Genomic DNA, 27373 nt, shown 5'->3' with positions numbered 1-27373 from the left:
TTCATCCTTTTTTCCTTTCATCCTAAAGTAGAAAAATATTTTTCCGGTTCTGCTGTGGGTCATTGGAATTTTTACTAAAATTTTTATAAGTTTAATTATTTCACTAAAAGCATTTGCTAAATTTTCTTCATTTATTAATACATTTAATAATGAAAATGATCCTTTAAAATTGTGAAATTCTTTTCTAGAGTAAAAAATTTGTAATTCTGTTTCTAATTTTTGTTGAACAAGAATTCAATAAAATTGACATACTTCTTTTATTTCATAAGTTGGTAGCTCTTTATGAAAACTCTCAAAATTTTCCTGATAAAACAGTTTAGCAGTAATTAAATGATTGGTAAATACAAATCTTTCTTTTGCTTCCGCGCAGATACTATCACACTTCGTTACTTTCCATAATTTTGGTAGTACTAGCAGACGCAGAGCATTCTGAATTACGGATATTTGAAATTGCTTTATAAAATTCATCTAATAATGCTCTTTACATCTTATTAGCATCAAAGTTTCTAGATTGCATTTGATTATATGACATTGAAGGAATGAATGAACCATTAGTTTATACGGGAATTGCAGTGAATGAAGTGGAGGTGAATAGTCTATTACAGAACCTTAATATGAATACATCTGTGGGATTGGATGGTATACCAGCACGGGTCTTACGTGAAGCTGCTAAAGAATTGTCAGTACCCTTGACCATATTGTTTAATCTGAGTCTGGGGTTTGGGTTAATCCCGAAGGGGTAGAAAGAGGGGAAAATAGTTCCACTGCATAAAGGAGGCTCCAAGACTACTGTTGCAGATTACCGACCGATCAGCATATCAGGAGTCGTTGTCAAGGTATTGGAGAAAGTAGTCAAGGGAAAAATACAGGGATGGATTGATGAAAATGAGATACTGTATGGGGGACAGCATGGTTTTGTGAAGGGTAGATCATGCCTCAGTAACTTGCTCAGGTTTTATAACACAGTGACAGCTGAACGAGATAAGATAATGGGTTTACAGTGATACGTCTGGATCTGGCTAAGGCCTTTGACAGGATACCACATGGAATTCTAATCCGTAAACTGCAACATAGGAATGGATATAGGGTGGTGAGATGGATAGAAGGGTGGTTGATGGAGAGATATCAGAGAGTAGTTTACTCATGAGTTGAGTCCGAAAGACGGCCTGTGACTAGTGCTGTGCTGCAGGGTTCTGTTCTTGGATCGTTGCTGTTTAATTTGTTCATTAATGATATAGGGAAGAATCTGAGAGGAACGGTTCATTTGTTCTCTGATGATGCCAAGTTGGGTGACCAAGATGATCCAGAACCGAGTGACAAAGATGATAGCAGGTCTATGGAATGAACCTTATGAGAATATGTTGAAGATTTGTTGGCTGCAGAAATTGGTTGATAGGAAGAAAAAGGGGAGATATGATTGAGACATTCAAATTGCTGAAGGGTTGCTATAGGATGAATACTCAGGATATTTTTGAGAACAGGACTTGTTGGGGGAGGACTAGGGGACATTTGTGGAAGCTGGGCAAGAGTGTGGTTAGTACTTACTTTACTTTCCGTGTCCGGAACACCAATCATATCCTCTCCATCCAAAAAACAGCAGCTTGTATTGCCTTGTCATTGACCCTCAGAATGTCATCCATGGAGCACACATCGATTAGATCTGGGCAACATAAAAGATGTTCGTCTGTGTGGACGTCTCCACAGTCACAGCTGTCATCATCTGCATAATCCCATTTCATCAGGTTACTTCTGCATCTGTACACTCCCACTCTAAAACGGTTCAGAGTCCTCCAGGTGCTATAGGGTAGGTGATATCCCTTGGTTAACTCTTCCTTAATTATGGGGACTTCTTGAAGTTGAACTGATTCACTCCATAGAACAAGGTGTCGTTCCTCAGGTTTTGGATTAATGGTTTAGTTCTTTGAATAAAACTGTGCCTCGATTTGAATCGAGAAGCCGTGATGATATGGCCGTACATTGGATGTCTTTGATCCCTTATCTGCTTTTTTTTCTCCATCTCACCAGCTGCTTGACGTCTTATGCCTGGTGGCGCTATGCCTACTAAGGGATACAGCTTGTTGACTGAGGTTGGTCTTAGGCATCCGGTTGTGATCCTAATGGTATCATTTAAAGCCACAACCACGTGTTTTGCATGGGCAGATGCCTCCCACACTGGGGCAGCATACTCCCCTGCAGCAAAACACAATGCCAAAGCCGTCGAGCGAAGTACCTCTAGTTGAGCTCCCAACGTCGTGCCGGTCATTTTTCTTATGATGTTATTTCTTGCATGGATTTTTCCTTTTAGTTCCTGGCAATGTACCTTATACGACAAGGTACGATCCAGCTTGAATCCAAGATATTTGGGATTGCTGCAGTGTTCGAGGCGTTTTTCTCTCCAGACAATGTATAACTGGCGTTTTGCTTCCCTGTTGCGCAGATGGAAAGCGCATACCTGAGTCTTGTTTGGGTTAGGCTTCAGGCAATTGGTCTCATAGTAATTGGAGAGTATTTCTAAGGCTTCTGTCAACCTCTTCTCAACTTCTTCAAAACTCCTTGCTTTACTGCATATAGCTGTGTCGTCGGCATAGATAAACCTCCTCACTTGTGGGTGGGTTAGCTGATCGTTAGTATAAATATTGTAGAGCATCGGGGCCAATACGCTGCCTTTAGGTAAACCATTCTTCTGATTTCTCCATCTGCTCTACTTTCCTTGCAAAGTTACGTAGAATCGTCGATTCTGCAGCATGATTTTAACAACATTCTTGAGGTGAAAATCTTTCGTTATTTGGTACAGCTTGACCAACAGTCTCTTGTGATTAACAGTGTCATATGCTGCTGAAAGATCAATAAAAACTGCTTCAGTCACAAGCTTCTTATGATAACCATCTTCGAAGTGCTGCGTGAGATTTAGAATTTGGTCACAGCAGGACTTTCCAAGACGGAAACCGGCTTGCACAGGTATAAGTTTCTCGTCAATCTTTGCTGCTATTCTTTCCAGAATCATTCGTTCAAAAACTGTATACAAGGTACTTTATACGTGGCAGAGGAGAGAAACAGGGTGAAAATTCTTCGACTCTGTAGGTTCCTTTCCTGGTTTAAGTAAAGCTACCACTTGAGCTTTCCTCAATAATTTGGGAAACTGAAGAGATTCTACACATATTCATCAATTTCACCAGCCATTGGATGGTTACCGGACCAAAACGTTTATCTGTTCTGACTGAATGTCGTCCGGGCCAGCAGCTCTATTCTCGTTCAGGTGATATATAGCTTTTCTTAGTTCTTTTTCAGAGAATGGAGAGGCTAATTAATTAGTCTCAGCTTCTTTGATGCACTTAAGATTGGTTTTCAGTATATCCTTGTCTGTCCTGCCATTCAATAATAGCTGGTAAGCGATTTGGTTTGGTGTCACCTCTGTTACGTAAACTGGAGTTTTAGTTGGATCGTCGCTTAAATTCTTCACCAGTTTCCATGCTTGTCTACTGTTCTCTTTCATATCCAAATCCTGCAGGAGCTTCATCCATCTCTTCTTTCTTCCAACCGAGAGTTTGTCCATCAGTTTTTCGCCTGCCTCAATTGTGTCTACAGCGAAAGGATCCTCGTCATATCTGATTTTATATTTTTTTAGTTGTTCCATCTGTTCTTCATTAAGCCCTGCGATATAATGAGTTTTGCACCCTTGTGGTATGTGCCGCCGAGATACTATTTCGATGGTATTCACGAACTCTTTATAGTTACTTGGATCCGCTTCAAGAGTGTTTACTGTCTGATCGAGTTCCTTCGCAAATCCGTCCCTTCTTGCTTTTTAAAATTAAACCGTCGCTTAAAAGGCACTATCTCTGGATTGATAACGGCTCTGACTTCACAAGTAACGGGTCTGTGCTCATTTCTTGGTATCGGATCTTTATCTTCATCGCTTGCACGGCTACTTGTTCACTGATAACCGTCGCTTAAAAGGCACTATCTCTGGATTGATAACGGCTCTGACTTCACAAGTAACGGGTCTGTGCTCATTTCTTGGTATCGGCTCTTTTACTATCTTCATCGCTTGCACGGCTACTTGTTCACTGATAAAGATGTTATCTGGATTATACCTCTTCTCCACCTTCCACTATTGAATGATGGTCTTAACTTGGGGTCGTGGATCAGCTTCAGTCCTTCTCTCTCAGCCCAATTTTCCAGCTCAGCACCATCCTGTCAGTCATTTTGTAGACCGATGTTAAACTCTGACAATTAAAGTCTCCTATTATATTAACCTTCTGGGCGTTAAAGTTGGCAAGTTCTTTGAAGACGAAATCTTCATAGGTGGCTTATATACCGATGTGATTGTGCAGGACTTGATCTCGATGGTTACTATCTCTATATTATTATGGGATGTCATATGTATAGATTTAATATCCAAGTCTGGTTTAGCAATAAACCAGACTTGGATATTAAATTATAACACTACCGTATTGCTCGTGTGGTCTCTGAGCTACTAATTTCATTCCATGAATTTTTGGTCTACTGCTGTCTACCCCTCGATGTGTCTCGTGGATAACTAAAACATCACATTTGCGTGTATCACACATGGCTGCTAATAAAACTTCCTTTTCGGATGACAGTCCTTCAATATTTATTGAAGTCGTCTTAAAAGCTAGCCTTGAAGAAGGCTGATTTATAGTTCGCATGATTGTTCCGGTAGCTGAAGGATTAGCCAACGTTGAGTTTCAACGTTGTCCAGGGTATGCCTGATTGTGATTTCTGAGTGAACGCTTTTGTACATAACACAATCTACAAGGAGGTTCCTTCAATGTACCCCCAGTGTGGTTAGTAAGGGTGTTAGAGCAAGGTATTTTACATTTAGAGTGGTGAATGAGGGGAATAAGCTGCCAGAGTCTGTTGTGGTTGCCATGGCTGTGAATGAGTTCAAGGCAAAGTATGATAGACCCTGTGTGAATGTCGAATAGTTGTGATGGACATGATGTTTAGGGCCTTCCTCGATGAGACTGAGGACTCCTTGGAGTCGCCCGTAATAATAATAATAATAATAATAATAATAATAATAATAATAATAATAATATCTCAACATGAGACATGATTTTATGAAACAGAACTAGCCAAAGTATAAATGTTTCATTTTTCGATAAACCTAAGAATCCTATCGACACTTGAATAGTTTTATCGGTGGTTCTTAAATCAGCAATTCCTTAAAACATTTAATAAGTTGATTTTTATATTCAAAAACTGCATTAACTGTTCTTAAATTAATATTCCAACGTGTGTTTCATGATCTTGGAATGCGTGCATTTACATACTTATCTAATATGGTTAATCCCTGTGGAGATTTTGAAAAAATGTTGCTATTCCTGAAAAATTTGAAAAAAACACTCGTACAGATATAATTGATAAAGTTACATGTTTCATAGTAAGATTTAGTTGGTGGGCATATCAATGAATAAAACCCCTCCTTGCTCACCTTTCATAACATTAGCTCCATCATATGTTTGAGCTATTAACTTATTCGAATTATTTTTCAATACTTTGTTTATTTCGTTAAGTAAACATTTTGAGAAACTATTTACTGTTGATTTCCCCAAAATCGTTCATAACGGAAAACAATCGTTTTGTCTGTGCTCTGTAATGTCTGTGTTATCGACGGCCATGACAGCTTCATACGATGTTTCATTGATTTCGGATGCTGTGATTTTAACAAACTTCTAATATGCATTTGTAATAATTCGTTTTGAATAGTTTTGATGTCCCTTTAAACACTAAATTGTTATCTAAATGTTTAGCAAAGAGGGATCAAAAGTTGCAATGAAATTTGTTTTCCCCTTAAATACTCACGGATTTTCAGATGAATCACTTTCATTATATCCTCAAAGGGATAACTGAAATTTGCAAAATTTTGTACAATCAATTATTTTCGACAATAATTCTCGATTTTTCTTCACTTCTTCATTATATTGCAATTTTGATGTTGTATAAGCCTCACTAAGTTGTTCAGAAATATTAACTTGTCCTAATAATAAAACGCTATATTTTCCAAGTGTTTTTGAGAATTTTGATGCTTTCACATTTTTCTTTTATTGTATTTATATTTGTAAAACCACTTTGAGTTCATACAGTATTTCTGCCAAAAAGCAAACAAGGAAAACAAAATAAAGCATTTCTAGTTTCGCAACCACAAAGTCATTTACTTTTTTGATACCACTCACTGTTAAAAGATCCGACGTATTTTTTATTTTTGCTTATTCCTTTCTAAAAAAATAAAATAAATCACCGAACACCTTTTATTCCCTAATAGGGTGTAGGCGAGGCCTTTTATACCCAATCTAGCTTTTGGAGAATGAGTGGGCAGTTCAATCTCCACTGGAAGCCAATCAGAGATAGCTGGCCCATGTCTATCACTAATTATAGGCGGCTACTGATGAAGAGACCGGCAAAAAAAGTGCTGCCATCGGTTGGTTCCTAACCCTTAGAGGATATGTTATTGTCTGAAATAATGAGGGTACAACGGTCGATTTTTTTGAGTTTACAGGACGAAAAAAAACCCACTTGCCTATGTCAGATATTGACTAACTTGTGAATCGATCGAAGATAGCTTAGAAAAAGTTCTTCCAGACGGCGACTAGACTTGAACCTATGTCTATCTTCGAGCGACCAAGCGCATAGGACACAAGCGCCACTTCCACTGAGCTACACAGGCTTCTTATTCCATTCTGACTAATAATAATATCTGGAGTCACAATCCTTCATTTTTTATTTCTATTTTTTCATGTAATGATAATTGAGAAAATATAATTCTTTTCATATTTTTAACAGTGACACTCGGAATAATTCAGTCTTGCATGTAATAAATAAATAATCATATGTTATTTTAACAATAAAATATGATATACCAAAAATATTTCACCCTCATCACGAACACACACCAATAATAATAGTTTCGTATCTCACAGAAATAACGCGCGCAAGCATACTGTAGCGACACTGCTGAACGAGCAGTATCGAATTCACTTGTTACGTACAGTGACAAGCGCACACGAATATCTGCGAATCTAGCCCCAACTGACTGAATGTGCTTATTCTGACACTGCGTTAGATCGCTGTGCATTTGTTTCGTAATCTAAAGCAACGTTAATTGAATAATTCCAATTATTACCTATTCAATCAATGTCGAAATATAAGCTGTAACCTTTAACATGCTGTATTGCATTTATATAATGTTGTAAGCATTGTTATTATTTTTAAACACAAAAACAAATTTTTTTTAGTTTTTTTCCTTGGGGGTGTCACAGTGCTTATGTAAAAGCGTCCATTGACAGAGTCAGTGAAATTGTTTCAGATCATTACTTATTAGTCACTAAAATAAGAATACAACAAAATGAAGAAAGGAAGCAAATAAGGGAAAACAAGAAATAGAACAAGTATTCAAAGTATATCTATTAAAAGAAGAACGCAATAAATGCATTATTCATCATGATTAACAGAGTAGCTAAAATAAGCCCAAATCGGTGAAGATATAGAAGAAGAATGGAAAGACCATTCATAAAACAGACTTTGAAGTAGAGAGAAAAATAAAATATTAAAACGAAATACGTTAAAAATCTGGACCACAGTTATAGAAAATGCAATAAAAGAAAAACAAATGACATTCAAATCGCTCCTGAAAAAATATACAGAGGAAACAGAAGAAATATACAAAAGCAAAAGAAATATAGCAAAAACCATAGTATACAAAGCTCATCAAGATTCTTGGAACAGATTTGATAAGAAAATAGAAGTCATACATAGAAGACAAGATATATCCTCTAAAATATTAATGAAATTAAACAACGAAAAAAGAGATACAGCAGAAATAAATATAATACAAGAGAAACAATGGACAGAACATTATAAGAATTTATGGTATGATATACATTTAATAACAAAAAATAATAATAGAGAAATCAGCACGATATAGAACCAATAAAATTAGAAGTAAAAGAGACAATAAGGTATCAAAAACCGTATTAGTTGGCATAAATACAGAGCTTTGGGAATATGGTGGAGTATATTAACTTAACAGATTCTTATAATTAATAAATAACTGTTGGAGGAAATGTGAAGCTTTATCAGAATGATTAAAAGCTAAGGATATAATCAATACTTAAGAAAGGTGACAGAGTTGATTGTGGAAATTACAGAGGAATAACTTTATTAAATACACGTTACAAAATTTATAGCAAAATCCTGAATAAAAGACTTAGAAATATTGCTAAAATCTACTCTGAGAAGAACAAAATGGCATCAGACATGAAAGATCATGTATAGGCAATATTTATGTGTCAAAACAAGTTATCGAAAAAAGACAAAAACTTTAAGTCAGAGACTTATATGGCCTTTACAGATTACAAGAAAACTTCTGATAAAATACACACAAAAAACTATCGAATGTAATTAAAAAAAACAGGCTATCCATTACATTTGGCTATACAAAGTTTAATTAAAGTTACAAAAATAACAATTACCGTTAGGTAATAAATTAACAGAAGAAATAGAAATAAACCAGACACCAAACCAGCTGAATACACCCAGCAACATTATTTCTCCACCACCAAACTTTATTGTGGGTACAACACACTGTGGTAACAAGCATTTATCAGGCTGCCTCCACAAACACACCCTGAAATGAGAGTTGAAAGAGGTAGCCTTGATTCTTCGCTCCCCACAACCATTTAACACTGGGCAATTGTCCAGTTCACATGCTCTTTGCACCAGTACAGACGCCTTGTTCGATTTTCTGATGTTCGTCTTGTATGCCACTGGACTTTCGTGGAAACATAGTAAATGTATTTCTCTTCGGGGAATATAAGTGCTCACAATGGTTTCACTGTCGCTATGGAACTAATCGCTGATGGTCTGTGCCGATTATGGCCAGTTCTTGGTTCTTGAGTGCTACCCTTTCTAACACCCTCGAGTCCCTGTCAGTTTTTATTGGAGGCGCCCTGGATGTTTTCCTGCACTCGCGATGCAATACATCTCTATTTGTTGATCACATCGCCAACCGCTGATTTTGATGCTCGAGTTGGGCGGCAATGTCACGTATGACATGCCACTAATGTGACAGCCCACGACGACACCTCTCTTGAAGTCACCGAGTTTACGTGTTGTTGCCATACCACCTGTGTTTAAAATCTACAATGAAATACTGATTCCTACTAAATGTACACCGGTGTTTATGTTGTTAACAAACCTAGACTGTTTCGTAACTTCAAATAACAGGGGTATCCAGAGAATTATTGGTAGAGAATGTATATATTGATGAGATTATTAAAATATGGAAACAAGAATAAAACAAGGTATCCAGTTAACCAGGAGAACTATTATCAACAGAATGCTGTACACATATGATCAGATTATATTACAAGACAATGAAAAGGATCTTCAAAAATCAGATTGCGAATTAAACAAAATAAGCCAACAATACAATGAAAAAATCCCAAGAAAGAAAAAAAAATGAAGGCATTTAAAGGTTGAGATCATATTGGATCAAAAATAGTTATAGAAAATAAAATAAATAAATAGAACAGATGACACCGTTTAATTATTTAGGTTGCATAATAACTTATTTAAAAGAAAAAGATATAGATGAAAAAAATGAAGAAATTCCAGAAAATCTGTAGAACAATTAAAAAGATTGAATAAAAGAAGAGAAAATAAAGCATAAATTTACAAAGTAACGGCCACTCCATCTCTAATTTATGGTTCAGAAACATAAACTGTTAAAAAATAAAGATGAAAGTAAACTACTAACTGAAGATGAGATTTCTAAGAGCAATAAAAGGATGCACAAACTTGGGCTATGTACGAAATGAAAACATCAGAGAAGAAGCTACAAAAGAAGTAGATAGATAGAAATACAGCTAAGAGAGAGAGAGAGAGAGAGAGAGAGAGAGAGAGAGAGAGAGAGAGAGAGAGAAGAAAAACAGTGAAGCCTGACAGGCAAATGCCTAATGCTCGAAGAAAATAAGATGATTTATGGTAAATTAATTATTATTATTACTGCTATTATTAATACATGGTGCCACCCTTCAGTCTCAGAATTCAGAGTCCAAGATCTAGAATATACTCAATAATCCACCTTCTCTACTAAATCATGATCCACCCTTAAAAATAAAAAAAGCAGAAAAACTAATATTAGAAAAAAGTTTAAAAAATAACGTGTCTTGCCTGAGAGCTCTGGCTTTCAGGTAGGGCATTCCAATTATTAACAAATCTGCATGAAAAAAACTACTTCTCACTTCCACGCTCACACGCTCCTTATATATCTTCCTGGTATAACCTCTGGTTCTCTCCTGATCTCCCATCATTTTCTGTAAAAACCTCCTCAACACTGATGCTATAACAACCCAATACTAACTTGTAGATCTATGTGATATCATCCCTTCTTCCTGCTGTCCAGTAGACACTGTAAATTGCAACCTTCAAAGTTTCCTCATATTCGACATTCCTGAGATCAGAAACTATCTTAATCATTTGACGCTGGACCACTTCTAACATCTCTCCATCCTTTTGAAAACCAGGGTGACCAAATCTGTGCACAGTAGTCCATATGTGGCCTAATCAAAGCCTTATACAATGGAACAGGAATCTTCCTACGTCTACAAGTTAGTGTCGTCAGCATCATTCCCAGAAGTCTTTGTGTTGTCTTCACAATTTTGACAATGTATCCCCTAAATTTCAGATCTTTATCCACTATCACCCCAAGATCAATTACTTCCTCTATATTCCACAATATATCTACCAAGTACAAATTCTACATCTCATCTTTGTTTCCCAAATTTTAAAACCTTACATTTTGTAGCATTGAACTCGAATTCCCGTTCACGTGCCCAATCAATCAATTTATTCAGGTTTCTTGTAAGGCCATAACATCTTGTCTACTCTTCAGCGTTCATCACAACTTTGTATCATTTGCAAACAACTGAATATCTCCATCCAAATCTTCACCAATATCATTAAATTAATATACAAGTTAAACAGTGATGTCCATAAAACAGACCCCTGAGGCACACCACTAGGGACTTTCCTTTTCTGGGAAATTGAAATATTCAGAGTCCAAGCGGCATACATTGCTTTCCCATACACAACTTGCTGCTGTTGGATTCTGATTATATAGAGATTAGAGTAATTATTATTTGGTTCAGTATCCAACATGATCTTCCATCACATAAGCTAAACTTGTAATTATTTAATGTAAATAACTTATTTTATAATTTAATATTCATATAACTACTTTAATTTTGTCTAATATCTAATTATTTAAACAAATATATATGTGTTAATAGTGATAAGACTGTTATCACTATTAATACATGAATATTGCCTTAAGAACGTGTATTTGATAATTAACTGCGCATTGATTAAAATGTAAATATACTCTGTTTATTCCTCTTTGTAGAAATTTAACGTTATGTAATAGCTCAATTTTATTATGTTTTGTTTTGTTGTCATGGAGATGCATGTAAGTAAGCGAGTGCGAGTTTTGGAACACCACGTGAAGAGAAGGTTTATTGAAAAGAGTTTTCGATCACGAGAACAATTTAGGCGGGAACAACGGATATAAAAAGCGATGAACGCTGAAATTAATTAGGATTATGGATAGATGAAAAAATGGCGGCCAGTATGTTAGTGTTTTGTGTCGTGTATTATTGATGATAGAATTAAGAGTCAGATGAGTCATTGTGTTGTTAATTAGTGGCGATAGTTTTGAATGATAAATGATATATACAGAGGTAAGTGTTCTTCATTTTCTGAGGTTTTTTTTTTTTTAAGGTGAAATATTTGCTACTGATGCTGGTTGATCGATTTGATCTACGGGATATATATATAGAGTAACATTTTATTGCTGGTAGACACCTAAGAGTGTCTACGGGATCTGCTAGTGGACCCTCAAAAGTCCACAGGATTGTTTTTGCCTGCTCGGGGCACCTGAAGGATCTCTACTCTTTCTCCATCTGTGTCTCAACACATTTTAAATTCTTGAAATGACAAAACTTCTAAATGACACCAAATTCGAAGAAGTTTACAGGGGATTCCTCAGACTGGGAAAGCTACTGAGTGATAATTGACCGGGAAAAGTTAAACTGTATGACACGTTTCCCCCGAATGTGTCTCAGACGCTGTCGCTGAAGATCATTTAGAGTCGATGCCTTCTACTCCTTCAGACTTTGTAGAAGTGCGTGCTCGCAAAGTTGTCGCTGAAGATCATTTAGAGTCGATGCCTTCTACTCCTTCAGACTTTGTAGAAGTGCGTGCTCGCAAAAAGCGAAGAACAACAGAAGAACCGCACAATGACAATACTGTAATGGAACAGGATTCTCAGGGTTCGAACGTCGCTACTTCTCCCAAAGAAAAGGTGCCTCCGGTCATCCTTAGAGAAAAACAAAAGTGGGCAGCTTTACGATCCACAATTTCCAATCTGCATATTGGCTTCATTAAGCCCAAAAACATGGATGAAGGCATAAAAATTCAGCCAGCAACAGTGACAGACTATAGAAGGTTGACCAAGGAACTGGACGACAGAGGCATCCAGTATCATACCTTTGCGCTCAGTTCCGAAAAAAATTTAAAAGTAGTCCTTCGTGGTGTCTGCGAAGACATTGACACAGCAGAAATCGCTGCTGACCTAAATTCTCAGGATCTGCCACCTGTCAAGGTGAGCAGAATGTACAAAACAGACAAAACTCCCATGCCATTAGTCCTTGTTGAGATTCACAAAATATATAAGGATATCTACAACTTAAAAACAGTCTGTGGTCTCATCGTCACACCGGAACCACTCCGTAAAAGATCATCTTCTGGGCAGTGCCACAGGTGCCAAAAGTTTGGCCATGCCCAGAATCTATGCAGAGCAGAATATAGATGTTTAAAATGTGGAGACAGCCACCCAACCAATACCTGCACTAAGCCAAGGACCACCTCTGCCAAATGTGCCAACTGCAGTGGCCCTCATCCGGCGAACTACAAAGGATGTAGTCAACACCCAAAGAACAGACGGATGGAGGCAATCAGTCAGCCCTCCTCCTACAGTACAAGAACACCAGCGGCCCAGACATCAAAACCGGAGACTGCGGCCACAGTCGGAGACCTCCAACCAAAAGCAAACAAGAAGTTATGCCGATGTGACCCGTACAATTAGGCCAATTCCAGAACAAAATCAACCAAGAGCACCTAAAAACCTAACAGCTATTATCACGACCTCACTTGTAAACATGCTACAAAATTTTAGCCTATCAAACCAACCCTACTGAAACCTCCACTAAAAGATTTCTTCGTGAAACACAGGTCATCCTCACAGCTCTCATAAATGAATAGAAACAAACTCATTCCAGCATCTCTTCAAATAGTTGCTTGGAACACAAATGGCCTCAAAAACAAAATCCTGGAACTCCGTGCCTTCACATCTAGGTATCAGCCAGATGTTATTCTAATTAGCGAAACTCATCTAAGACCCTCAGACAATCCTACAATAAGAGGCTGTCGCCTATACAGAAATGACAGACTACTCTACAGAGGCGGTGGCACTGCCATCTTCATTAAAAATTGCATTAAGCACCACTCTGTGAGCATTCCTTCAACCACTAACCTTGAGATCACAGGAGTGGAAGTAGTCACCAGCTCCACTGGCAAACTGAAAATCTACTCAGCTTACAACCCTCCCCAAAAATCTCTATTTCACTCTGATCTAAATGCCATCTTAGGCATCAGAGGGCCCACCATTATTGCCGGGGATCTGAATTCCATGCATCCTGCGTGGAATTGTTCAACCACAAACAAGAATGGTTGCATCCTTTTCAATTACTTAGGATCAAGCAACGCTGGTTGTGGCAGGCCCCACCGAACCAACTCATCTCAGTACGTTCGGCACTGCTGACATCCTGGATATAGCTATCCTGCAGGATATTAAACTTCAGTACAGTATCATATCTATGGATGAACTATCATCCGATCACAATCCAATTCTACTACAGCTGGGAAATCAGGAATCCCTGTGTCCTCCTTGTCACTCCTACATTGTATGGGAAAGACTGTCAGCCGCACTCAAGGATTATATTGGACCTGTTCCTCACATACGCACAAAAGAAGAAGTAGAAACTGCAGTTACAAATCTCACACAACAAATTAATTCTGCTATAAAGGTAGCTTCCTCCTACAAATCTGCCCACAAGCCAGATCGTTTGCCTGAAGACATCATGAACTTAATTAGAGATAAAAATAGAGCTCGAAAAAGATTCCGTAACACGTGTGCACCACAAGACAAAACAAATCTAAACAGACTAAATGGGGCAGTAAGAGATGCACTGAAAGCTCATAGAGAGTATGTATGGGATGAAAAGTTATCCTCCATTTCACCTAGTGATCACTCCATCTGGGGACTACTGAAAAATACCAAAAACAAAGGCAGATCCCTTCCCCCAATATTAACTGATCAGGGCCTTGCTCACACAGATGTGGACAAAGCAGAGGTTATAGCGCACAGCTTGGAAGAGCAATGCAGGCCTTCGTATGGAAACCTTGACTTTGACCACATACATAAGATTCACAGCAAGGTCAGACACTCACTCAAACTTCTTATCACCAGCACTGACCATATTGCATCAACATCACCTGCTGAGATATATGACATTATTAAAAATTTAAAGAACAAAAAAGCTCCTGGACCAGACGGCTTTACTAATCGTGTGATTAAACTTCTGCCCCGGAGGGCAGTAGTGTACCTGACCAGTATAATAAATGCAATTTTAAGATTTCACTATTTTCCTTCCACCTGGAAACTGGCTGACGTAATTCCCATACATAAGCCAGGCAAAGACTCACACCTACCCCAAAATTATCGTCCAATCAGTCTCATCTCAAATCTGGGTAAGGTTGCAGAGAAGGTCATCCTCTCACGACTTCAGATCTCAATAAATGACCTAAACATCATTACAAAAGAACAGTTTGGTTTTAGGCAACACCATAGTACTACCCAGCAAATCCACAGAATTGTTGAATACATCACAACCAGCTACAACTGGCGCCAGTGCACAGGCGCTGTTTTCCTAGACTTATCCAAAGCATTTGACAAAATCTGGCATTTTGGACTCCTGCACAAGCTTATCTCACCTAAAATGGTTCATTTAATCCACTCATATCTTCAAAATAGATCACTGCAAGTAAAAATCAACGGTTCTACATCCTCCCAGCACCACATCTTTGCTGGAGTGCCGCAGGGATCTCTACTGGCTCCATTACTGTTCTCTATATACATGTCAGACATCCCGCACAATCCGATGACTTCCATTTTGGCCCTATATGCGGACGATACGGCAATTCTAACCAGATCTCTCAGACCCCTTTTCATTACCAGAAAGCTTCAAGAAAACATTCTAAAGCTGGAGGGTTGGTTCTCTAAGTGGAGATTGGAAGTCAACCCCCAGAAAAGCTCAGCCGTTCTTTTCTCAAAAAGGCCAATGTCTCCTGTAGGAGATTTGTTACTATTCAATACTAAAATTCCCTGGGAGTCAGAAACAAATTACCTGGGTGTAATTCTCGACAAAAAGCTATCTTTCAATCAGCACAACAAGTCTGCATGCACAAAGGCATCTAAAGCCATAGCACAGATCTATCCGCTAATTAATAGAAATAGCAAGCTCAGCAACAGAATCAAATTACAACTATACCAAATGACAATTCGTCCTATAATCACCTATGCCTCTCCGGCCTGGAGCCACACCTCTAATGCTAACATCATCAAAATACAGCGAGTGCAGAACAAGTGCCTGAGAATGATTTTGAACGCCCCGTGGTATGTTAGAAACATTCAACTCCACAGAGACACAAATATTCCCTATATTTTCTCTTTTCTACGATCCTTAGCCACCAAGTTTTTCCTAAAGACGTCCACACATTCCAACGATTTGGTTCAACAAGCTACAGCATACGATCCAACGGACATATTCAAATATAGAAGACCAAAAGCTATATTGGCCTCCTTTAGTGATGCATAATCTCCATGCCCAATCAGGGCGAGCAATCTGCTCGTAAATTTTACCTTCACTGCAACCACAACAGATAGCAGGGAATATGAAAAGTATCTTGCTTCACCCCTAAAGACATAAATGTCAATTGTCAATTGTCAATTATTAATTAAGGGGAAAAAATGGAGTTTTGCCTAGTGCTCATACATATGATTCGCGATTCTGATATTTGATATAAAATGTGTGAACTCAACAAATATATTTACTGGCAGTGAATAGTCCTACTGGTATAGTCAACCGGTTTGGTTCTTAAATAGGCTCATAAAAACTAATTCAGTAGGTAAGTTAACCTTTTTTCGAAACAACGGCGATACGCTAGGCTTACTGCCATCAGCATCGCCATTGTTTCATTGCATCAGTTATTGCTTTAGAAACTATCTATTATCACAATACGGTGGAAATGGAAAGCATGTCCTGTTCTCCAGAACAAAACGTGGGTCCAACCACAGATCTACCGTACGAGGAACTCACCTTCAAACAGCTCCTGGCTATTTTTAAGCATATTGGAAATCTGCTACACACAAAATGGCCAGGTAAGGTAGTAGTTCATGAAATCCAAGAAGTTGATACAGACGACGCTCAACTTCTTGAACTACTCCAAGAAAACGCTACTGAAAAAAACAACAACGGCTGAAGATCACTCCCGTACTGACCACATTGATTTTCAGGAGGTTCGCGCAAGCAAAAAGCTCATAACTGCGACCTCTGAATCACCAATTATAGATGTCATGGAAGAAGATGGCTCTGCCCCAGACTCACTTACCTCCGCAAGGGAAAAGATCCCCCCCTGATTATTCTGCGTGAGAAGAACAAATGGATGACACTAAAGAACATAATGAACAACTTAAAGATTTCATATAACAACGCAAAGAATATCACAGACGGTGTCAAAATTCACCCTAAAACTGTCACAGACTATCGTAGGTTAACAACAGAATTAAATTCCAGAGGAATTCAGTACCATACTTTTTCACTCGGTTCTGAAAAAAATCTCAAGGTAGTGATTAGAGGTGTACCTGAGGATGTCTCCACCGACGAAATCATTACAGACCTGCACTCGAGTGATTTACCACCAATCAAGGTCAGCAGGAGGGACAAGACTCCAATGCCACTAGTGCTGATCGAGATCAGTCAAACCTATAAACACGTATATGACTTGACAACCATCTGTGGATTGAAAATCTCGGTAGAACCGTTAAGGAAGAGAGCTTCTACTGGGCAATGCCATAGATGTCAAAAGTTTGGGCATGCCCAGAAAATGTGTATGGCCGAATTTAAATGTATGAAGTGTGGGGTTGGTCACCCAACGAACACCTGTTCTAAACTAAAATCTACCCCGGCCAATTGTGGCGGTCCTCACACATCCAACTACAGAGGATGTTTGTACAATCCACGTAACAGGAAATCTGAAGAGGGAACATTCTCTCCTTCCATCAGCTCACCTACATCTGCAGCTACTTCACAGCCTCCTAAAGTTCAGAATAAAGACTCAGAATCCCATCTGCTGAAAACTGAGGTCCCTCAAAAAACGACTCTAAATTGGCAGTCCAGGACATATGCGGATGTAACCCGCCCTAAACTGACATCCCTAGAACAGTCACCATCACTCCCAAATTTGACAGCTATCATTACCGCGTCCCTGGCAAATATGCTATTAGATTTCAGCAGATCTAATTCTTCACAAAGTTATATTAATAGATTTCTAAAAGACACTCAAGTCATCATTTCAGCGCTCACTAATGAACGGTAAAAAATTAAAACCAGAAGCCCTAGAGATAATAGCCTGGAATGCAAACGGCTTAAGAAATAAGATCCCAGAACTCCAAAATTTTGCCCACAAACATCGGCCTGATGTCCTATTAATAAATGAAACGCATCTAAGACCAGCAGACAGTCCCTAAATTTATGGATATCAGTCGTATAAAACGGACAGATCAACCCACAGAGGTGGAGGCATGGCAATTTTCATCAAGAATTTTATCTCTCATCACTCCATAAACATTCCTTCTACCTCCAATCTCGAGGTCACTGGCATCGAGATTCTCACGAGCTCAGTAGGCAAATTAAAAATTTTTGCAGCATACCATCCACCTCAAAAATCATTACTACCTTCTGATTTGAACGCCATATTTGATACTGCAGAGCCTACCATTGTGGCAGGTGAATTAAATGCCAAGCATTCTACCTGGAATAGCCACTCCACTAACAAAAATGGATAGATACTACAGAACTATGCTAATTTCAACAACCTTCACGTAATAGGCCCTGCTGATTCCACCCATCACAACACCTATGGTAGGGCTGATGTATTGGACATAGCCATAATGCAGCACGTCAGACTCCAATACAATTTAATGACAATCAATGATTTATCATCAGATCATAATCCAATACGGTTAAAATTAGGAAATCTTGAAAAAGTGCTTCCAAGGTGCTTCCAAATTATATTGCTCCTGTTCCCATCATTAAATCAAAAGAGGAAATTGACATAGCTGTCAAAAATCTAACAGAACAGATTACAGCAGCCTGTGCAGCAGTTACCACTCCTGCAACCACCCACAAATCCAACCACTTGCCTGAAGATACTATGAATCTGATTTGGGAAAAAAATAGGGCCAGAAAAAGATACCATAACACTAGGGCGCTACAAGATAAACGGATCTTAAATAGGTTAAATTCTGCAGTGAGAGATGCACTCGCAGCTCATAGAACTCAACTCTGGGAAGAAAAACTGACCTCCATCTCCACTGACAGCCACTCTGTATGGAATCTTATCCGAAAGATCAAGAACAAAAATAAACCTCTTCCCCCTTTGCAAACAGATTCAGGTCTCATCCACACTGATGCTGATAAAGCTGAGGCAATAGCGAATCACCTTGAAGATCAATGCAAACCCGCATACGATCACCTTGACATTAATCATATCTGCAAGATACACCGTAATGTCAGATATTCGCTTAAGTCTGCTCCCACACATTCTACTCAAATTACACCCACCTCACCTGCTGAAAAATATGCTATTATTCAGAAATTCAAAAATAAAAAGGCTCCTGGACCCAACGGTCTCTCCAACAAAGTTATAAAACTTCTACCTCGCAAAGCTATTGTTCATTTGGCAAACATAATCAACTCCATACTTCACTACAAGTATTTCCCTTCCTACTGGAAATTGGCGTACATTGTTCCAATTCATAAATCTGGAAAGGATCCCACTTTACCACAGAATTACAGACCAATCAGTCTCATCTCTAATCTTGGAAAAATTACTGAGAAGTTAATTCTTACTAGGCTTCAAGATTCTGTACTCCGGTTAAACATCCTGCCTGAGGAGCAGTTTGGCTTCAGACAGTTGCATAGTACCACACAACAAATACACAGATAGGTGGAACATATCATTACAGGTTTTAACTGGCGTCAATGCACTGGGGCTGGTTTCCTAGACTTAGCCAGTGCATTTGACAAGGTATGGCATTATGGTTTGCTACACAAGCTTATATCATCCGGTGTTCCAATCGGAATCATTCAACTCATCAAGACGTACCTCTGCGATAGGCGCATGCAAGTGAGATTAAGTGGAGTAGTGTTCTCACAGAAACACATCTTGGCTGGAGTTCCACAAGGGTCCTTACTAGCACCAATCCTATTCTCCCTATACCTGCATGATATACCGCACAAGCCATTATCTTCAATTAAAGCTCTTTACGCTGATGACACAGCGATATTGGCCAGATCATTAAAGCCTCACTTAGCCATCAAGAACCTACAAGAAAACCTACTGCAAATAGAACAATATTATGCCAAATGGCGACTCCAGGTGAATCCTCAGAAGAGCGTAGCTGTCTTATTCTCTAGAAGATCAGTGCTTCCCAAAGATCTCCTCTTTAATACAAAAATTCAGTGGAAAACAGAGATCAAGTATCTCGGTGTAGTAATCGACAGCAAACTGACTTTCAACTCCCATATCAAGACTCTCTGTGCAAACACATCCAAAACCATAGCCCAGCTCTATCCGCTAATAAACAGAAACAGTAAACTGAGCACCAGAATCAAACTTCTCATATACAAACTGGTGGTTCGTCCAATACTCACCTATGTCTCACCAGCCTGGAGCCATACTTCAAACTCAAATATCATTAAATTACAACGCGTTCAGAACAAGTGTCTTAGAATGATCCTGGGCGCTCCATGATTCATCCGAACTGTCCAACTGCACCGCGACACGGAGGTCCCCTATATCTACACCTTCATGCAGACTATAGCAACCAAATTCTTTTCAAAAGCAACTGTGCATCCTAACAGACTGATCCAACTGGCCGCTGACTATGATGCAATGGACTATTCTAAGCACAAAAGACCTAAAGCCATCCTCAACCCCTCACTGAGAATTAATCTCCTAGCCCACTCAGGGCGAGCAATATAGCTCATAAACTCTTTCTACTCACAGTCTCTATTAAGATAGCCGGGAATACGAAAAGCTTTTGCTTCACCCGTAAAGCCAGTAATATTACTAGTGTTACTAATTATTAATTAAGAGATTAGAGAAGGAAAGGAGAGGAGAGGAAGCATTTGGTTGGAATCGGAGCATTCGGCATTCGAAAATCACAGTGCGATAATAGCGAGTCGGCAAGTCACTCAAGCAGCTAAATAAAGTCTACTAGTCGAGAGGCGGTTAGCTAATAAGTTGTAGAACAACAATTATTGATTATCGGTAAGATTATTCCAACCTTAATATTTCTGTACAGAGAAGTGTGTGTGAGTTTCATCTTAGAATTCCCTGATACTAACAGTAACTATTGTGGAGAATTAGCCGAAGTGTAAAATTAAAAGTAATTGTTTGTGAAGAAGTGTTACTGAAAATTTTATTGTATTTGGAATTTAAGGAACTGTGAGAAGACTGTAAAGTAGAGATAGCAGAATTACCATTATCTGAGTTTGCATGACTGTATTGCCAGGAAGGCTAAAGTGCTTCTAATAACTTAATTAGTGATTTGAAGTTAAGTGGCAAATTTGTGATTTTAAAATTAAATATTTGTTTTTGTTAATCAAAAGTTGTATTTTGCCTGAATCTCTTTTACTGTACCATTCATAAAATATTCGAACCAAAGCGGGAGTGATAAAAAGGTTAAATATACTTGGCCAGTGTTTATAATAACAACATATAAAGGAAGGGTAGTTGAGAGTTGGTTTATCTTCAATTCTTGAACTAATTCAGATATAAAGTGGCGCAGTCTCTAAATATAAATTTTCTTTATATTTGAATTAGAAATCAACTTACAACGTATCAATTAGTTAAGAACATCGTAATAGTAATCATGTCGGATCCAAAGTAAGGATTGACAAGAAGTGGGATCCAACACTGACACCTATCAGATAGCCAATCTCTGATTCAATACACTAATATAATATACAATCCCATCCTGCTAGATTGAATATCAACTTATCGTGCAGTAATCCTCCAAAGGACGCAGGATATATATGGCGCAGAGGGTGAAGCTTGACGCTTTTCATATTCCCTGTTGTCTGTTTCGGGAGCAGTGATGTGAGAGATTTGTGAGCTATTTTAGCTCGCCCTGAGTGGGCAGAAGTGGTTATTCGTCGTTGGGTGTTAGGATGGCTTTCAGTCTTTTATGTTTCCAGTAGTCATTACCGTCATAGTTTCTGGCTTGTTGTATCAGTTGGTTTGGATGGATAGATGTCTTCATAAAGAATTTTTCTGCTAGGGAGCGTAGTAGTGGAGAGATGTAGGGGATATTTATGTCCCGGAGGATCTGGGCGTTCTTGATGAACCACGGGGCATCCAGAATCATTCGCAGGCATTTGTTCTGTAGTCTTTGTAGCTTGAGGATGTTTGTCTTGGAGGTATGGCTCCAGGCTGGGGAGGCGTATATGACTGTGGGATGGATCACTGTCTTGTACAGTAGTATTTTATTTGTTGAGCTTAGTTTGCTGTGTCTGTTGATCAAGGGCGATAACTTTTGAAGCTTTGGTGCATATGCTCTTGATGTGGAGTAATCTACCAAAAGCCTTTGCAAAACCTATGTATATTACGTTTATATATATATCCCTCTCTGCTGTCCACATCGCCTTATTGTAATAAGTATGTAGAATAATAAAACATGACCTCTTTAGCAAATTCATGCTGTCCATCAAAGATCATACCATTGTTTTCAATCCACTTCTAGATCCTAGCCTCTCACCAGCTCCTCCAACAACTTAACTGCAATATCTGACACACACACAGATAGGCCTATAATTTGATGCTTGACTTCTATCACCTCCATTATGAAGCAGCACAATCTTACCCTCCCTTCACTCCTTAGGAAATTGACGGAAACTATGACAGTAATGACTACTGGAAACATACCTAGTGCAAGACTCATATTAAAAAAATATGTCAAGGCAGATATCAACTCCCTGGCACATTCCTTCCGAATGCGTGGTGATATATTATCAAGTCCCATAACCTTATTAACATCAACTTTGCTCAATTCCCAATACAACTCTTGCTCATCCTAACAGTGAGCTTGGGTGTTGACGGTTATTCATGACTTATTTTTGACGGTATTAACAACACAAAACAATTTTATCAAAAGATGTTTTATTAACTGCTTATACTGCTTGTATATACCTCTTGCTCACTTACAGTCAGTCTCTCCTTCTCATCAACTGTTCTCGTTGATGAGAAGGACAGAATGAAAGACCTTTATGAACTGCTCATTACGTATGTCCACTATAACTTCCACAGGAGTTGTAGTGTTATTTACGAATTCCCGCTTTACGAATTTTTTGGATTGGATGTTTTATTTTAAATTGTGCCCAGAGAAGGCGATTGGGTAGTATCCGAGGAATTACATAGTATGTAATGCAATGATCAGTTAGAATGAGCTTCAGTCACTCCTTGGCAACGGGAGTATGTTATTCGTAGTTTTCTTCAATTAGACCTGATTTTTTATTTGTTTTCTTTTTAACTATATCCCTTTCACTTTACCAACAATGTCAAAAAGAAGCAGCAGCGCAAAACCAGAAAATGAGCAAAAGAAACAAAGAAAAGCAATTACGTTAGAGAAAACATACGAAATTATTACTAGCCATCAAGCGGGCAGCACTATTAAAGCTCTTTATTTAGGTATGGCTAACCAGTTGCAAATTGAAGTTTCGGAAGGTCATGATAATGAGCTGCTTCAATCTCACATTATGGAACTCTAACCCAATGATCTCCTCGAATTAGAGGAATAAGAAATAAACGAAGACGAAGAAAAAGACAAAGAAGATAACGAATACGAAGCTCCAACTCCGTTTTTCACTTTAAAATGCTTAGAAGAAGCATTTAATCTTCCTAAAAAAGCTCAAGCAATCTTTGAATCAAAAGATTCAGACTTTGAACGATTTAGTAAATTTTTCCGCGAAATGAATAATTCTTCTGCTTGGTGTAGCTATTTTAAACGAAAAGAAGCGAAAGTCACTGAAGCAGATGACATTCGAGGCCTTCTTTGAAAAAAAGATGCATTGAAGCTTCCTAATACTATATTATTATTATTATTATTATTATTATTATTATTATTATTATTATTCGTGACATCTCCAAGGAGTCCGAAGACTAATCGCGAGAGGACACCTACAACTGTCTCAACCACTACACCGAACCTCTACTACGAATAATCTCCATCAACGCCATCTACCGCCCACCTCCACCACTACCACAACTAGTATTTTTTGTCTGTAAATTGCGTGTGTTCTGAAGGGCCGATTTGTCTGTATCCGGGATGAAAAACCCGAGTTTCCGGGAGAAAAAACCTTGCTACCCCCGTATGAGATCGGCTAACTCACCTTCGATTGAAATCGTCCAGATAAAGATTCCTCCCGTCGCGATGAGAATCGAACTTAGGCCTGTTCCAATCGAAGGGCGCAATGTACAGTTGTTCTTCCAATTGCGCTACGGAGGCGCTTACATAACTCCTACTCCCTCGAAGGCTGCCGATCCACCCGGTGATATAGAAATGAGCTAATTTTTTTTTTCAAAGAATCTTTTTAATTTAAATTTTTTCTTATGTTATTTTTTAAATATGCAAATATTCATTTTATATTTTATATATTCATTTTTAACTAACGTAACTCTCTCGTTTATAGCATAATTTCTAAGGCAAATAAACTCCCGCTTTACGATTTCCCAATTTACGAACGGTCGGTAGCCAGGAACCAAATAATTCGTAAAGGAGGGAACAACTTTTATACCATTTTCTCTCCAATCAACGTCATTCTTCCATAATCTTTTTTTTTTTTTTCTGGTTATATGATTCTTTTCGGTTTCATTAGCTAAATTTTTTATATAGTGAAACCTGCGGGGTATCCATAACTATAAAATAACACGTATGCCACAGTAAATAACTTTTCATTACTTAAATATTTCTGTGGCATACGTCTATAATAAGTCTATAATATCCGACTAAGTATTTCATTCTATTCTCTGCTATCTCACACCATACTGTTTCAAAACCATTGGCACTATATCCCTTTTGCATCTCTACCTTGTATGGACATAATTGTTTTTCATCAATATCACTCCCCTTCCCTTTTTACCCTTTCTATCTCATGACACACATTATTATTATTATTATTATTATTATTATTATTATTATTATTATTATTATTTGACAACTCCAGGGAGTCCAAAGACTCATCGAGGGAGGGCAATTGCTCTACAACTGTCTCCACCACTCATTCATTAATTATCCAACTGACCACAACTACCTCAACGCCATCTACCGCCGACTACCACCACCACTAGTTTTTCTACAGACAATCACGAACATCCAGCTCGCAGCCTTTTGACTGGAGAGCGGATATGCTAACCACTCGACCAGTCAGGCCGGCAATCATAACCTTCATAGCGCCATAACCTTCCGTTTCTATTCCTGTCAGGATGTCATCCTTATCCATCTCACTTATTTCAAAAATTCTCGGGTGAACAGACTCGATTAATGCAACGATTTCATTTGCCTTGTTTCTTATACTTCTAGCATTTTTATACAAACATTGCAATTCATTTCTAGATCTATAGCTAGTTCTGCTGATAGCACTTATTTGATGTGATTTCTCCACTTAACTCGAGCCATTTCTTTTTCTCCTCATTCATTTTAAAACCTTCTTCAAATCCAACTGTTTTCCCTTGATCCCAGGTCATCCGCTTACTTTTTTTGTCTACACACTCATTCACATCCTCTATGAGCGTCAACCTTTCTCACGCTGCGTTTCCCTGTCCACCTTGACCCTAACCCTACCAGTTTCTCTGTCTGTTTCACATATTCTCTATACTCATGCCACTGACTTCTTCATTCATAACCACCTCTTCAAATTTCTCTCATCTTACTCTCCTGGTCCTGCACATCGTTTTCCACTTGATTAGATTCATTCTCTGCACCCACTTGTCTAACTTCTAGCAACAGTTTCTCCAAGTGACTCATCAAATGCAGTCCGTTACTCTTATACAGTTGTCCTTCAAACTCATTCCACGCATTAACAAACTGCACTCCATTCTCTCCACACACTTCCACTAAGATATCATTCAAAATCATTGCTCTCTGACTCACCTCACCACTGTCATTCTCTGGCAACACACTTATTACCTTTGATATCACACTATTATATTTTATCCGTCTCAACAATGTCTTGATATCCAATATAATGTATTCTTTGTTCGCAGTCAAGTCATTTATAACTACCATCTCTTTTGCTCGCTTACTTCTCATACCCAATGTCCTAATCACTCTACTCATTCTACCTCTAAGAAAACAAACCTTGTGCATCCACTCGTCTTGCACACCTTTAATAAATGAATCACCATACAACACCTCTAGCAGGTCTTTGGTAACCTCTTTTATACCAATATTAATTTTTTTCATCATTTTCACTCTTCGATGCATATCTCGAATTCTCTGAACTTCATCCGCATCCATTTCATCTCTTGCCTCATCTTAACCAACTCATCTTTCAAATCTTGGGTCGTATTTTCGTTCTAATTCACTCTCTCAATTTTGTTGGCAGCCATACACGTTTGTTCGTAGTCAACGCCGCTCGCCGCCTTATCTTTAACTGCACTTTGAAGTTTATCAGATCGCTCGTTTTCTTTTTCCAAAAATTTTTCCCATTTTGTCACTGCTATTTTACACCGTCCATCTTTTCTATCAGACGAGCCCATTCTATTCGCGGCATTCTCGCTACTATCACTTTCATTTATAGACACCTTAGCACTCATCAAGTCCTCATTCAGTTCACATCCTCCTTCCATCTGCCTTAAATATACATAATTTATCTATATCATCAAACGACATATATAACACACCTCACATTTCACGAAACGACTAAAATCAAAATTAAATTCCTGCATGGACAAAGCCATCACCATCTTTCCTTTGTCGGTTACTATACTAAGCATAATTTTAATGAATCCGTAAGCAAACTTCAACAAATAAAACTTAAAAAAAAACTAAACTCTTTAATAAATGCCTAAAACAGAGAAAAATTTCAAAAAATTAGAACAAATTCACGTCTAATATTAATTTTTAAAAATGGCAATAAGGAAGAAATTAAAACCTACAGACCTATAAGCCTATTCCCTACCATATATAAAGTTTTCAAAAAAATTATAAATAATAGAATAAAATCTAACCTAGAGGGAATGCAATCCTGTGAACAAGCTGGATTTAGAAAGAATTACAATACTTTGGATCATATTCACACATTAAGACAGCTCATTGAAAAATCAATTGAATACAATAAACCCTTATGTCTGGCCTATATAGACTACAAAAAAGCATTTGATTCAGTTAAAACATCTGCAACACTAAAAGCACTTGAAACCCAGGGAACTGAGAAACCATATGTTGAAACACTGAAACATATTTACAATAATGCAACTTGTTTGATTAAATTATATAAAAACAGTGAAAAGTTTCCAATACAAAAAGGCATCTGGCAAGGCAACAGCATATCTCCCAAATTATTTACAGCTGCCTTAGAGGAAGTCTTTAAAAGTCTTGATTGGGAAACAAAAGGAATAAACATAAATAGAGAAAGGATACATCATCTGAAATTTGCAGATGATGATGATATCCTAATAGCAGATAACCTTGAAGATCTGGAAGAAAAGCTGAATCAGCTAAATGAAGCCTCCAGAGTAATTGGATTAAAAATAAATAGAGAAAAAAAAATTAATGATGAATAAATACATAAATCATAGAACTGTCAAAGTTGAAAATCATGAAATAGAACGAGTTCTTCATATGTATATTTGGGCCAATTGTTATTCTTTTGGGATTGCCAAAGAAAAG

This window comes from Typopeltis vanoorti, chromosome 10 (genome assembly GCF_054136105.1).
Source record: "Typopeltis vanoorti isolate ZY-2024b chromosome 10, IOZ_Tvanoo_1.0, whole genome shotgun sequence".
Taxonomy (NCBI): Eukaryota; Metazoa; Arthropoda; class Arachnida; order Uropygi; family Thelyphonidae; genus Typopeltis; species Typopeltis vanoorti.
Note: the sequence above shows the minus strand (reverse complement) of the source record.